We start from the raw sequence: 12,631 nt of genomic DNA, 5'->3' as shown, positions 1-12,631 counted from the left end.
CTGAGCTGCACCTTCTGGATAAAACACATAAAAAAAGTTCCATCGTTCTTTAAATGGATCAATAATTCTGATTATTTAATAAATTGCAGGTCTGTGGAACTAACTTGTCACTTCAGCTTTTAAAGAAAGTTCAAATCCACATAATCTTTCACAGATAAACAAATAATTTAATCTAGGAATATAACCAAGTACATTAACTATACTTCAAGTACAGTCAACTAATAAGCTATGATGTATTATTCAGTTGTAAATAACCTAATAATTAAGTACATTAATGTCGCTTGAGGACACTTCTTCAACATATTTTGATGCCGACACTTTTGTACTTTTACTTTGCAGGATTTAATACTTGTAACAGTGTATATATTTAACGTGTCAGTAAACTATTTCCTTTTTTGTATAAATATGAATGCTGATAGAGGTCAGAGATCAACGAGCCAGCGGGAAAATATGTCCGGTTTATTGAGAAACTGTGACGGGAAAAAATAGACCTTGGTGGTCCGCCAGAGATGGGAAGTAATGAAAGTAATGGGAGGTAATGGGTAAAATGTAAGTAATGTAAGTAATGGGCGCAATGTAAATGCTGAGACAGTCGGTGTGTCTGAAGCAGGAAAGAACATCGATCGTCGTTCAAGATATGAACGACGATCGATTCGTCTGTTTGAACGCCAGCCGGCTGCCGGTACCAGACTGCCGGTATCGGATAAGGTTTATTTCGGGACGCTCTTCTTCTCTTTGAGGTATTTTTAGATTTCTGGTTAAACTCACTTCACACTGACACATTTAAAAAAAAGGCACATTACTGAACATCACAGCTGTGAGGAAGACCAGGAAGGATGAGATTATTGATAATTGATTATGAGCATCGTTAGCATTAAACTTTAAAAACAGGACATTGTGATTTTTTTTTTAAATATATTTTTACGTCTGATACTATACTGCGTCTTTGGGGGTTATGTACTGTCCCTTTAAGAGAAAACCTTTTAGAAGCTCTGAACAGAACAAACTGAGTTCAGTTCAGTAGTCGAGCTGCAGCAGATGTTACTTTGAGGGTTTGGGAGGATGACACAGGGGGGTGGGGGGGAGAGAAAGAAAAAGAGAGAGAAGGAAAGAGAAAGAGAGAGAGAGAGAGAGAGAGAGAGAGAGAGAGAGAGAGAGAGAAAGAGAGAGAGAAAGAGAGACAAACAGCTGATTGTCATGTGGTGAACAGAGAGCCTGCGATGCGTTCAGGGAAACATGGATGACCAAAATCTGAACAGTGAAATAAAAAGTATTTATGAATAAAAGATATATATTTGTTTTGTTATTAAATTACATATAATTTAATATTTTAAAGAATGTGGATGCATTATTTTGTTTTCAGTTTTCACTCCGAACACTCACATTTCTGTATTAAAAATATAAAGATATAATAATATAAATACAGTTATCTTATCATGAAATGGAAAAAACATTAAAAAAGAAAGTAACATTTCTGAAATATGATCCAGGATATATATATAAATATATGTTTTGCTCGTCATTTAGTCGCTTTGAGCTTGTCTTCTTTTATCTCCGGTGATAATTAACGGCTTAATTTAATGACAAAACATTCTGTCACGTCTATATGAACGCTGTTTTTTAAAGGGTGGGAGTCTTCCTTTAAAATGGAGCTGTGACTCACCAATCAGCCTGCTACACCATTTCACAATCTGATACAGAGAGTTTATGTTCTTTAAGGACAGGTTTCCAAACCATGACTCCAAAGAAAAAGATCAAATTGATTCAATAAAAACACGATAAAATAAGGTCATCAACGTTTTGTCGATGTAGAAGTAGGACAGTTTCCTTAAACAAAACAAACGCTGGTGCCCCTTTTTGCACACAGTTCAGTTTTGAGTCGATATATGTCCCAAGATATTTGTAAGATTGCACACATTCCACAGTCTGACCTTTAATGGATATGGCTTCATGTGTGTGGGCACGTCTTCTAAAATAAAAAAACATGAACATTACCCAGCATGCCACACCCTCAGCAAAGCCACCACAGGGTGTGTTCAGGGACCAGATGATGAGCGGGAGATTCCTTTCCATGAAGCAGGAAACGCGTTCAGGAGGCCGATAAACATGTTTGATGCACCAAAAGGGAAGTTTAAATGGTTTATTTCAAGTTATTTTAATTAAGTGGCATCATCTTTGATGGAAAACAGATTTTTGGGAAATCATCTTTTTCCAAAAATAAATCGTTGTCTTTAGAAGCAAAAGCTGAGAGGATCTTTGCAAAAAAAAAATTTAAATAAGAATATAAACTGTTCTGTTTCAGCTTTAGCAAGTCATAAGATCAGAAACTTGCGTCCTCGTTTCCGATGATTCAGCAAAGCCGAGGAATTCGCTGAAGCTTTACAAAACTGCCACTAACTCGGTTTAAAGATTGACGAGAGTCGTCCTCCCCGAGTCGAAGTCTAAGCCCATAAACGGAGTCACGAGCGGGTGAAAGGTTGCACCTCACACGGAGAGCCGCACATCCTTGACTAGGGGGAAAAATCGATTCAGCATAGTATCGCGATATTTTTCGAGGACCAAAAAGTTTATAATTGATTAAATAAAAGATAATAAAAGAACTAATTTAAAGGCTCAAGTCAGGCGTATTAACACAAAAATAACTAATAATTCGATTTTTCAACAAAAACAAGGGAGACTAAAAAAAACTGAGAAAAAAAATGAAATTTGATAAATATGTGGTAATAAAATAAATACAGTGTACAATTATTAGGAACGTAGTTTTTTTGAGGATTCATTGTATTATTGAACAACTACAGTGCTCTTAGTTAATCCAACATGTTAATAAACCTTAAAGGTTTAAGACAGTAAAAGTGAGGTTTTTGCATGAGACACCGGAGAAAGAAATTTGAAAAGGCGCCGTCCGTATTTAAATCATACGTCTTGACTTCCTGTCACTTGTAGCGCCACTGCTGCACAGCTGTTGCTCGAAACACGGGACATCATGCGCTGGTCAAAGATGTTAAAAAAAAAAACATCCAACTGGCTACGGGTCCTCTAGTAGCGCTGGAAGTGGCCGCCATTCAGACGCACTTCTTCGTGTGAAATTCATCAAGCTTTGTGCGGCTACGGATAATATTAAGGATCCAGACACAAGGGTGTTTGATGTTCCGACATTTTGGGGATTTCCACAACAAGTATGAAGCAGAAAGAGTGGTTATTTCCATGGTGAATGGCGGAAATGAAAACTGCACAAAGATAAGCCCCGCCCCCTCTCCGGCACGTCCAGCTTTAATGAAGTGACTATGTGACATTTACATTTTTGGGAACCTGCCTCTATTTCTTTCATTCGAGACTTAAAAGCAGTCAGTGGTATTAGTTCCCTGAGCTTTAAAACATTCTGCAACATATTCCATGATGAGGGGCAGAGTACCCAAAAGCCCTTTTTCCCATTTCCATTCTCGCATTTGGAACAGTGAGCATAAAAAAAGTCCAGAGATCGCAAAGAATGTTGTCCGACACTTCTCTGGTTGATGCAAACACACAGGTAGTTTGGGAGCAGACCAAGGATTACCTTATAAATAAGGGTGTACCAATGAGAGAGCCTACGGGTGGCCAAAGCAGGCCATCCTACCCGAGAGTATAACTCACAGTGGTGAGTCAGAGCCTTACAGTTTGTAATGAACCGCAGCGAAGCATGGTAAGCTGCGTCCACCCTACAAAGACAGTTAGCAGAGGCATGCATATAAAGAAGATCACCATAGTCCAACACAGGTAAAAAAAGTAGCAGCAACTAATCGCTTTTTTACATTATTCCTGTCCCCAAAGTCTTGGCACGGTTTACTTCCTGTCCCCGAGGTCTTCGTACATACTACCTCCTCTGCTAAACAAAATGCAGTAATTCAATCTTTTAAAACCTATAATTAACCTTCATAATGATTAGGGCTGAAACAACGAATCGATAAAATCGATAAAAATCGATTAGCAAAAGTGTTGGCAACGAATTTCATTATCGATTCGTTGTGTCGCGCAATTATTACGGCAGTCATAAAGTCGCGGAGAAAAAAAAAAGAGCGGCGCAGAACCGCCAGCGTGTCTGAGATTGGAGTGAGAGACTGAGAAACGCTGAAGTCGTGATCTTAGCAAAAATAGAACATCTTGGATGTGACGTGTCGAGTCTTGGCCAATCAGCGTTAAGCCTTAAGCGTCTACAGCGGCTTCATTTCCCTCAAACTTGTTGTTAATGGAAGCTAGTCAGCTTGCTATCACGTTAGCTAACGTGTTTGGGTTGTGTATTGTCGTTAAAGTTACGTTATGTTCCATTACAGTTCAGTCTTGCTTGTAGAAAACCGTAACGTGGTGAAACATGCTGTAACCCCCCGGTCTGGTTCAGTTCACGCTGTCACTCGTGAACGTTAAATCGGCACACCGGAGGATCTGGCTTCAGGTTGTTTTTTTACTCAAAGTAGACTGAATCAAATCACGTAGTTGGGCTTAGCCAACAACGTCATTTCGTGGTCGTAAGAGGCCCAGAATGAAATAGTTTAAGGAAGAGGACTCTATATGTAGCGCAGCTTGATGCAGAGCTGAGATGAGGTGGAGCTGGGCCTGGAGGTTTCGGTCCAAACAGACGTGAGAGGAGCAGTACAGCTTCCCTCTGTCCCAGTGTTTCATACATATTGATAAAGCAGGGCATGCTAAAGCAGCCTCTGCTCCAAGTAGATCAATTACAGTAAAAAGGCAGATGTAAAGCATACATGTGTATGTTTTTAGTGTTAGTCCATTTTAATCTAATTTGTTTAATTAACAGCTCGGGGATGTTCAAGGAGCAACCTGTTTGTGCTTTCTGAACATGTTTTGCACTGTGAATTTGCACTGTCACTTCTGTTTTTGAACAAAGGGTTGGAAATTAATGTTTTTTTTGCTTTTTTATCCGATTCATCGATTAATCGAAAAAATAATCAACCGATTAATCGATTATTAAAATAATCGTTAGTTGCAGCCCTAATAATGATTCAATGACTCTAAAACCAGCTCCGGATTCAGAGCCGTAAAACAAGTTCTCCGAGTTCCTCTGAGTCATTTGAATGTTTAATAGAGAACGAGAGGATTAACGGGTCAAAGTCCTGCTGGAAGAACGACACAGGAAGTAATGAGGAAATTATATTTTTTATATATACATAATAAAGAGAAAAGCCACAAGAACCAATGAGCAGAGGACGAGGAGGTCCAGTCCAGGACAATTGTTAAAATTGCAGAAAGGAAAAAAATATGAAGAAAAAATAAAAAACCTGAGCTAGGTCTCAAACCACTGATCCACTGATTGAAAAACGGGCACGCTATCCATTGACCCAGAGTCGCAATTGAATAAGCATGGACATTACTATAGATATTGCTCAACTGCGAGGGAATCTGCAGAGGAGAGCCCAGGCAGGTAAACAGTGGGCTGATGTCTGAATTTTTGGTCTTTATGTTTCTAGTTTATTGTAGAAATACCTTAAAATAGGGTTCATCATCCAAAAACCTTCACCAATGATTGACATAGAGAAATATACATTTAAATAATATATATATAAAAATAATGTATGCGTTCTTATGCTGTGATTTTACTGGTTCGGCCCACTTGAGATGGGCAGCATGCGGTCTCATTCACTAAAATGAGTTTGTCACCCCTGATGTAGAGCGTAAAGCCTGTCTGTGTTGGATCCAAACTCACAGCTGAGTGTCCGTCTTTGCATTCCAGAATCCTATCGTCACCTAAAACACTTCCAGACGAGTCCAAACACAACCGGGAATATTACCCAGCATGCAACTGCCACGCTACGCACCGGGAGAGGCCTTTGGGTTCTTAAAGAGGTCAGCACGTCTGCTGCAGAAAATAAAACATCAAAACGTGAAGTTTTAAAAATAACTCAAGCTGCTGACATCAAAACGTGTTTTAATTAGACTCAAAGTCCTGTTGGTGAAGAACAGGAAACTGGAATATTAATAATTTCCATGCTGAAGCTTTCTGACTGGAGGTTCAGTTTCACATCATTTAGTTTCTTTGTGTTTTTAAACCACATTCTGGTCGAGAGGTGCACCGCCTGACAAGATATTAAAAGATAAATGTGAAGTCATAAGCTCAGAGGACAGTGGCACGCAAATCACATGTTGGACATGCAAAGCAGGGAGAGCAACATCTCCAGGAGGGAAACAGAGACCAGAGCAACGCAATTTTGCTGCAGATATCAGCAACCAGAACGTCACTATACACGCAGGATTTTCAAAATAAACTTCCGTCTTCACGGGCGACAAATGATTTAAGTTGAGATAAAGACGGTTAAATGTTCCAAAAGATGATCAGTTTACTGACTCAGAAGAAACTAGAACATATTCTCATTTTAAAAGAATGGAATTAAAGAATAAAAACCTTCTTTTCTTTGTATTAAATCAATGTATCAAAGTTATTTGAGAATTAATTTACCAGATGACAACTAATCAATGAATCATCTCTGGTTTATGTGTAGAGTTAATCAATGTGGGATCATTCACACTGAGATTATTAATAAATATTACAACTTGATCATTCGATCAGTTAGAATATTCATTTCTAAACAATATAAAACAAATCTATCAGTATGTTTCCTTCATGAATTTAATAAAAAATGGTTAATTCAATATAGAAGATATAAACTCTGTATCCTGGAATAAAAGCCTCAACTTCCTTGTTTGTTTCCAGGAGGAATAAAGTTTTTTTTTTTTTTTAATTTATTTGAACAGGGACCGTACACATCAATCAACCCAGGGGTAAATGTGTCAGTCTTAGCTAAGGCTAAATTTCAACCGTAGTCCCTGTGGCCAGATATAACAAGCCATCACTAAAGGAAAGAAATGGTTATAACATAACATCATAAAAAGCAATAAACATACAGGTTACAATCAAATATATAAATAGGCCTCATCATAAAATCATAAAAACATCATAAAGATCAATAAACATACACACATTTTGTCCACACAATCATTGAGGAGGGAGTCACGATTCATGCTCATACACCTGATTGCTAATGAGCCAGTTCTTCAGGCCGTGTTTAAAAGAGGGATATGTTCTGCTAGTGCGGATATGCAGGGGCAGGGCGTTCCAGAGGTGTCCTGCTTTTACTGAGAATGCAAACTGGCTAAAGGAACTGTTCCTAAAGGGGATGATACAGTCACCTCTCTCCACAGATCTAGTTTGTCTACCACTCTGCGTTTTGTTTGATACGTTCTGTTCATATGTCCTGAACCATTTTAACTGTTTCTTCATACGTATATGTAAGTTTGGTGAGCGCGCCCCGTCACCCGACTACGCACCACAACTAAGCAACGCGACCTAGCTACATTACGCTACGCGACCAGGCTACACGCCACCCACCCAGGGTAAGCCGCCCGGCTACGCAACGCGACCCGGCTGTGTGCCACATCAACGCGACCCGGCTACGCGCCGCAGCTACGCAACCCCCTCTTAAAACGCAAGGGTTTCTGGGTAAAAAGAGACGTGTCAGTCAGCGGCTCTTCAATGTCAACAGAGGGAAAAAGAACAACTTACATTCTACAAAAAAAAAACAGAAAATCAAGAACTGATCTACTGGGAGTCCACGAGACGTCTGCTGACTGACCGTGTGTGTGTGTGTGTGTGTGTGTGTGTGTACCAAAACACAACAACAACATCTCCGTCACAGTGACCAGGAAGGCGTGTAAGTCAAGACTCTTCATCGCCGAGTGCCGAACTCGGCTCACATTCCCCTCATTACAAAGGCTGACGGGGTGTGACTGTGTGTGACTGTGTGTGTGTGTGTGTGTGTGTGTGTGTGTGTGTGTGTGTCTGTCTGTGTGCGCGTGTGACTGTGTGTGTGTGTGTGTGTGCGTGCGTGCGTAACAGGAGGCTTCTGAACCCGGCCGCTCTGTCATCACCACAATGTAGGAGAGAGAAAGTAGACGCTGCCTTCAGCTGCAGGGCTGAGAATCTTCATCTCACATGACGTCTTCCGGGAAAAAAAACGTGTTCTGCCTTAGATTTAAACCCCTATTATCACAATGCAGTCCGATCAGAGTACAAGTACACAGAGGCGTACTGCCAAGTACACAGGGACGCCTTTAATGGACGAGGATGCACATAAACAGTTGATCTTGAATGAGACGCTTGGACGTGAGCTATTATCCAGAATGCCAAGCGCCTTCCAGGAAGTCACGTCTCTGCAGCGCAATAAAATAAATAAAAGACGACGAGGCTAACCCAATAACCATCATGCAGCAGTCAGGATCACTTCCTGGAGAGGGACTTTGAACACGGGCGGTGCTGGACCTGGGGAAGGACAGCCCGGTACAATAAGCATCATTGTGCGCGTGACATAATGTGACTTTATGTCAATAAAACGGCCATAAAAGACGGATGTGGAGAGTCAAAGTCCCACCAGGAGTTTGCTGTTGGAGAGGCCTCCGCCCAAATTAATCCACGCTGGACACAAAGCGTGACGTTAATGTGTGTTATAGACGTCACAAACTATACACATCACAAACTACAGACATCACAAACTGCTGTTATGTCCACACAGACCGTGAGTGACAAAGCAGGACAGGACACAAGACAACACAATGTGCTTTGAGGAGTCCAGGCGGGTTTCCAGCAGCTAGAAGAGAATAAAACGACCATAATAGTCATTTCAAAACAACACAATATGCACAGAGAGCTCTTATGTAATCATGACACACGGAATATGTAAAAACACACACTGCTCCCTGCAACACACTCCACCTGAGGGCCAAACGTCATCTTTATCATCGCAGTAATATCACAAAGGCCCTGAACACACCACCCTCAGCTTTTCTTCTTATGCAAAGCATGTCCATTGATTCTTCTTCCCAGGCTCAGCAGCACTGTGTGTGTGTGTGTGTGTGTGTGTGTGTGTGTGTGTGTGTGTGTGTGTGTGTGTGTGTGTGTGTGTGTGTGTGTGTGTGTGTGTAGGCCGCAGCCATGCTCACATTGTGAGATGTGACATACTAGTGCTGCTGTACACAACAAGTCATGAACGCACCAATGGGTTGTTGTCGCAGCTGCCAAGCCCCGTCCCTTCCGTCCACTCCCGGCTAACGCAACGAGGCTCGCGCGAGAGAAAAACGCTCGTTATTGCTCGATATGCGCGTGTGTGTGTGTGTGTGTGTGGCCGTTTCCTCCTCCCCTGCTCCGGTTGTCCAAGCGACGAGTCGAACCCCGTTCAGAAAACGTGAGAATTTGGGACTCGCGTCACACGCCAGACACACACACGCCACGCTCAGTGATTCATCACTTTTCTGAATTAGGAGACGATTATCGTGAATTCGGCATGCATGTTAATCCACACAGCGTGACAATTTTAGGAATAATCCAACTTTTAAACACCGCTTGCCTATACGTTTTTAACGCGAGAGAACCCCCGTCGGCAGCAATGGCAGCGCCGGTTGGCTGTAGTGAAAAAGTTGGAGCCCTACTGCAATACAAAAGAGACACGGTGGATTATTTGTTTGCCGAATTGTAGAGTGTCTCATAACTCTTTGAAATATGTATTGAATGATGTTGTTATACACGCGCGCCTCTGTTTACCTCCATGAAAACTTTAAATTGACAAACATTTGAAGGAAGTCTGGCGTGGGTCCTCTCAACAAAGCTAAGAGCGGCTACTCGGCGGTGTCTTACCTCGTTTTGAGAAGCGCGTGCACTCCCGGGACTCGCGGTTAAAATCCCTGACCGACAGACAGAGAAACGGAAGAAAGGTTCAAAGAAGAAGCGCTCGTTCTGCTCCCCCCCACCGTCCGGGCTCGGGGTTGTCTCCGGATGATACGGTGTCCGTTCGGAAGCCTGGGCCACACTCTCCCCGCCCCGCAGCCTCCGACTCCCGCAGCAATCCTGGGAAAACCGGCCCCGTGACGTCACGGGCAAGAAAAAGCAGCAGTCTCCCTCTAGACGGCGCTGTCCCGGCGTTAAGCGGTTTAAAAATATATATATTTTATATAATATATATTGCTGTTATTTATCTATTTTATCATATTTTAGTATTAAGTTCAACAGTGTACTTATTATATTTATATATGTATATTTGGTGTTATAAATATTATAAAACTGATGTTGATTTCGAAAAATACTAAAATAGATATAATTAAGAACATAATAATAATAATAATAATAATAATAATAATACATTTAATTTATATAGCGCTTTTCCAGATGCTAAAAGACGCTTGACAGAGACAAAACAGAACAAAACAAAACAAAAATATAGAAAGACAATGGAGCAAACAAAACAAACAATCCCAAAAAATAAAATAAGAAAAACTGGAGAAGCCGCAACGGAATTAGTCCTGCAGTGGAGGGTAGGGAGCAGGGGTTAGCAGGTGAAGGCGAGTTTGAAGAGGTGTGTTTTGAGGGCTTGCTTAAATGACGATAGGGTGGGAGCCTGACGGATGTAGATGGGGAGGGCGTTCCAGAGGGGAGGTGCAGCAGCTGAAAAGGCCCTGTCACCCCAGGTCCGGCACTTGGTCTTGATGGTCTTCAGAGTGTTCAAATTGGCGGACCTGAGGCAACGGGTAGAGGCTTGAAGGGGGAGGAGGTCTGAAAGGTAGGGAGGGGCCAGGTTGTTTAGGGCTTTGTAAGTGGTGAGTAAGATTTTAAAGTCAATCCTGTATTTGACCGGGAGCCAGTGGAGGTTGCGTAGGACCGGGGTGATGTGGTCATAGCGGCAGGTGGAGGTGAGCAGTCGAGCGGCAGAGTTCTGAACATACTGAAGTTTGTTGATCATTTTGTTGGGGGAGCCGTAGAGGACCCTGTTGCAGTAATGAAGTCTAGATGTTATGAGGGCATAGATGAGAATTTCAGTGGTGGCAGAGGACAAGGAGGGCCGGAGGCGAACAATGTTCCTGAGGAGAAGAAGGCAGTTTTGGTGATGTGGTTGGCGTGGGGTAGAAAAGAGAGGGTGTGGTCGAGAATGATGCCGAGGTTGCAGATCTGGGTGGAGGGGTGACGATGGAGCCGTCAATGTTCAGAGAGAGGGTCTGGGCTGAGCGGGTGAGGGAGTTAGGGCCGATGATGAGCATTTCAGATTTATTGCAGTTGAGTTTAAGAAAATTCTGCTGCATCCAGGATTTTATATCACTGAGACAGGAGGTGAGAGTGGAGTGGGTGACTGAGGTGATGGTATTAGAGGAGAAATAGAGTTGGGTGTCGTCAGCGTAACAGTGGAAATCAAGACCATGACGACAGATGATTTGTCCAAGGGGGTGGATGTAAATGATGAAGAGGAGGGGACCAAGCACGGAACCTTGGGGGACACCGTGGGCTATTGGGGAGGTGGAGGATTTGCAGTTATTTATGGCAATGAATTGATGTCGGTCTGAGAGATATGATATATATATATAGAACCAGGAGAGGGCAGTGCCAGTTATACCAAGGGAGTGCTGGAGACGTGAGAGGATGGAGTGGTTGATAGTGTCGAAGGCGGCGCTGAGGTCAAGGAGGATGAGGATGGTGAGGAAGCCAGAGTCAGCAGAGAGAAGTATGTCGTTTGTGATTTTCAGTTGGGCGGTTTCTGTGCTGTGTTTTGAACGGAAGCCGGATTGGAAGGGTTCATAGAGATTGTGGAGATTGAGGTGGGACTTGAGTTGTGATGCAACAGCTAATTAAATATAGAATGTAAAATAAATAATAATATAAAATATGCACATAATGCTACAATACATAAGACCAAGTATACATATTATGCTTTTAAAGACTGGGCTACTCGGTAAGAATGAGTTCACGTTCTGCAGGTAAAGTACAACTTTTATCTGCTGGTGGCGCTAGAGGACAGGTGGCAGCATCACCAAAGTCGGGAGGATTCATCCTGGGGACTATCACTATGCTGCTGGTTTATGCTGATTTATCATCATTATGATTATCTGTGTGCTCCACACTGTCGGCATGCGAGCAGTAATTACTCCGGGAAGGTCGGAAATACCGGGATAACGTCCAAGACGACAACAATGTGCTAATCTGTGTCTGCGGCCCGAAACTGATTCCAGACCTGCACATGAAGGATGCATGTTCCTGTGTTAACTCTGCAGGTGGAGAACCAGCAGTAACTCTTCTCTGCATGTGTTTCAGTATGCAGGTGAGGCGTCGTCTTATTAAATATGTGCTGATCTGAAACTAGGTTTTAGTGACACGCTGGACTCAAGGTTTCTTTCTCTCACAGCACCAGGGTTCCTTTAGAAATCCTCATTTACTGCAGCAGCTCTCAGTCTGTCCTCAGTCTTGGTTCTCCTGTAGGGGCTCCCTCCAGAGGATCCAGCAACACAGAGGCAGAGAATGAAGAGGAAGTAGATGAAGAGTAGAAGGAGGAGGAGGAGGAGGAGGAGCTGCTGCTGCTGCCGACCGCCGGGGTCTGAAGGAGGTTCTGGTGAACCTACATGATGACCCGGTGGCCCTAAAAACCTTTTGCATCAACTTTAATTCGATTATTAAATTGATGAAAACAGGATTACATATTTTATGTAGTTTTCTGCAGTTTCTTTTTTGTGAGATAAAACACATTTAGTTTTATTTTAGGGTCGTTTGGTCTTTTATGTGAATTCTTCTTAATTCTTAAAGAATCCTTGAAAATGTGAAATATTCCTAAAATAA

This window comes from Taurulus bubalis (assembly GCF_910589615.1).
Source record: "Taurulus bubalis genome assembly, chromosome: 3".
NCBI lineage: Eukaryota > Metazoa > Chordata > Actinopteri > Perciformes > Cottidae > Taurulus > Taurulus bubalis.
The sequence above is the reverse complement of the archived record's forward strand: the minus strand, read 5'-3'. Positions refer to the sequence as shown.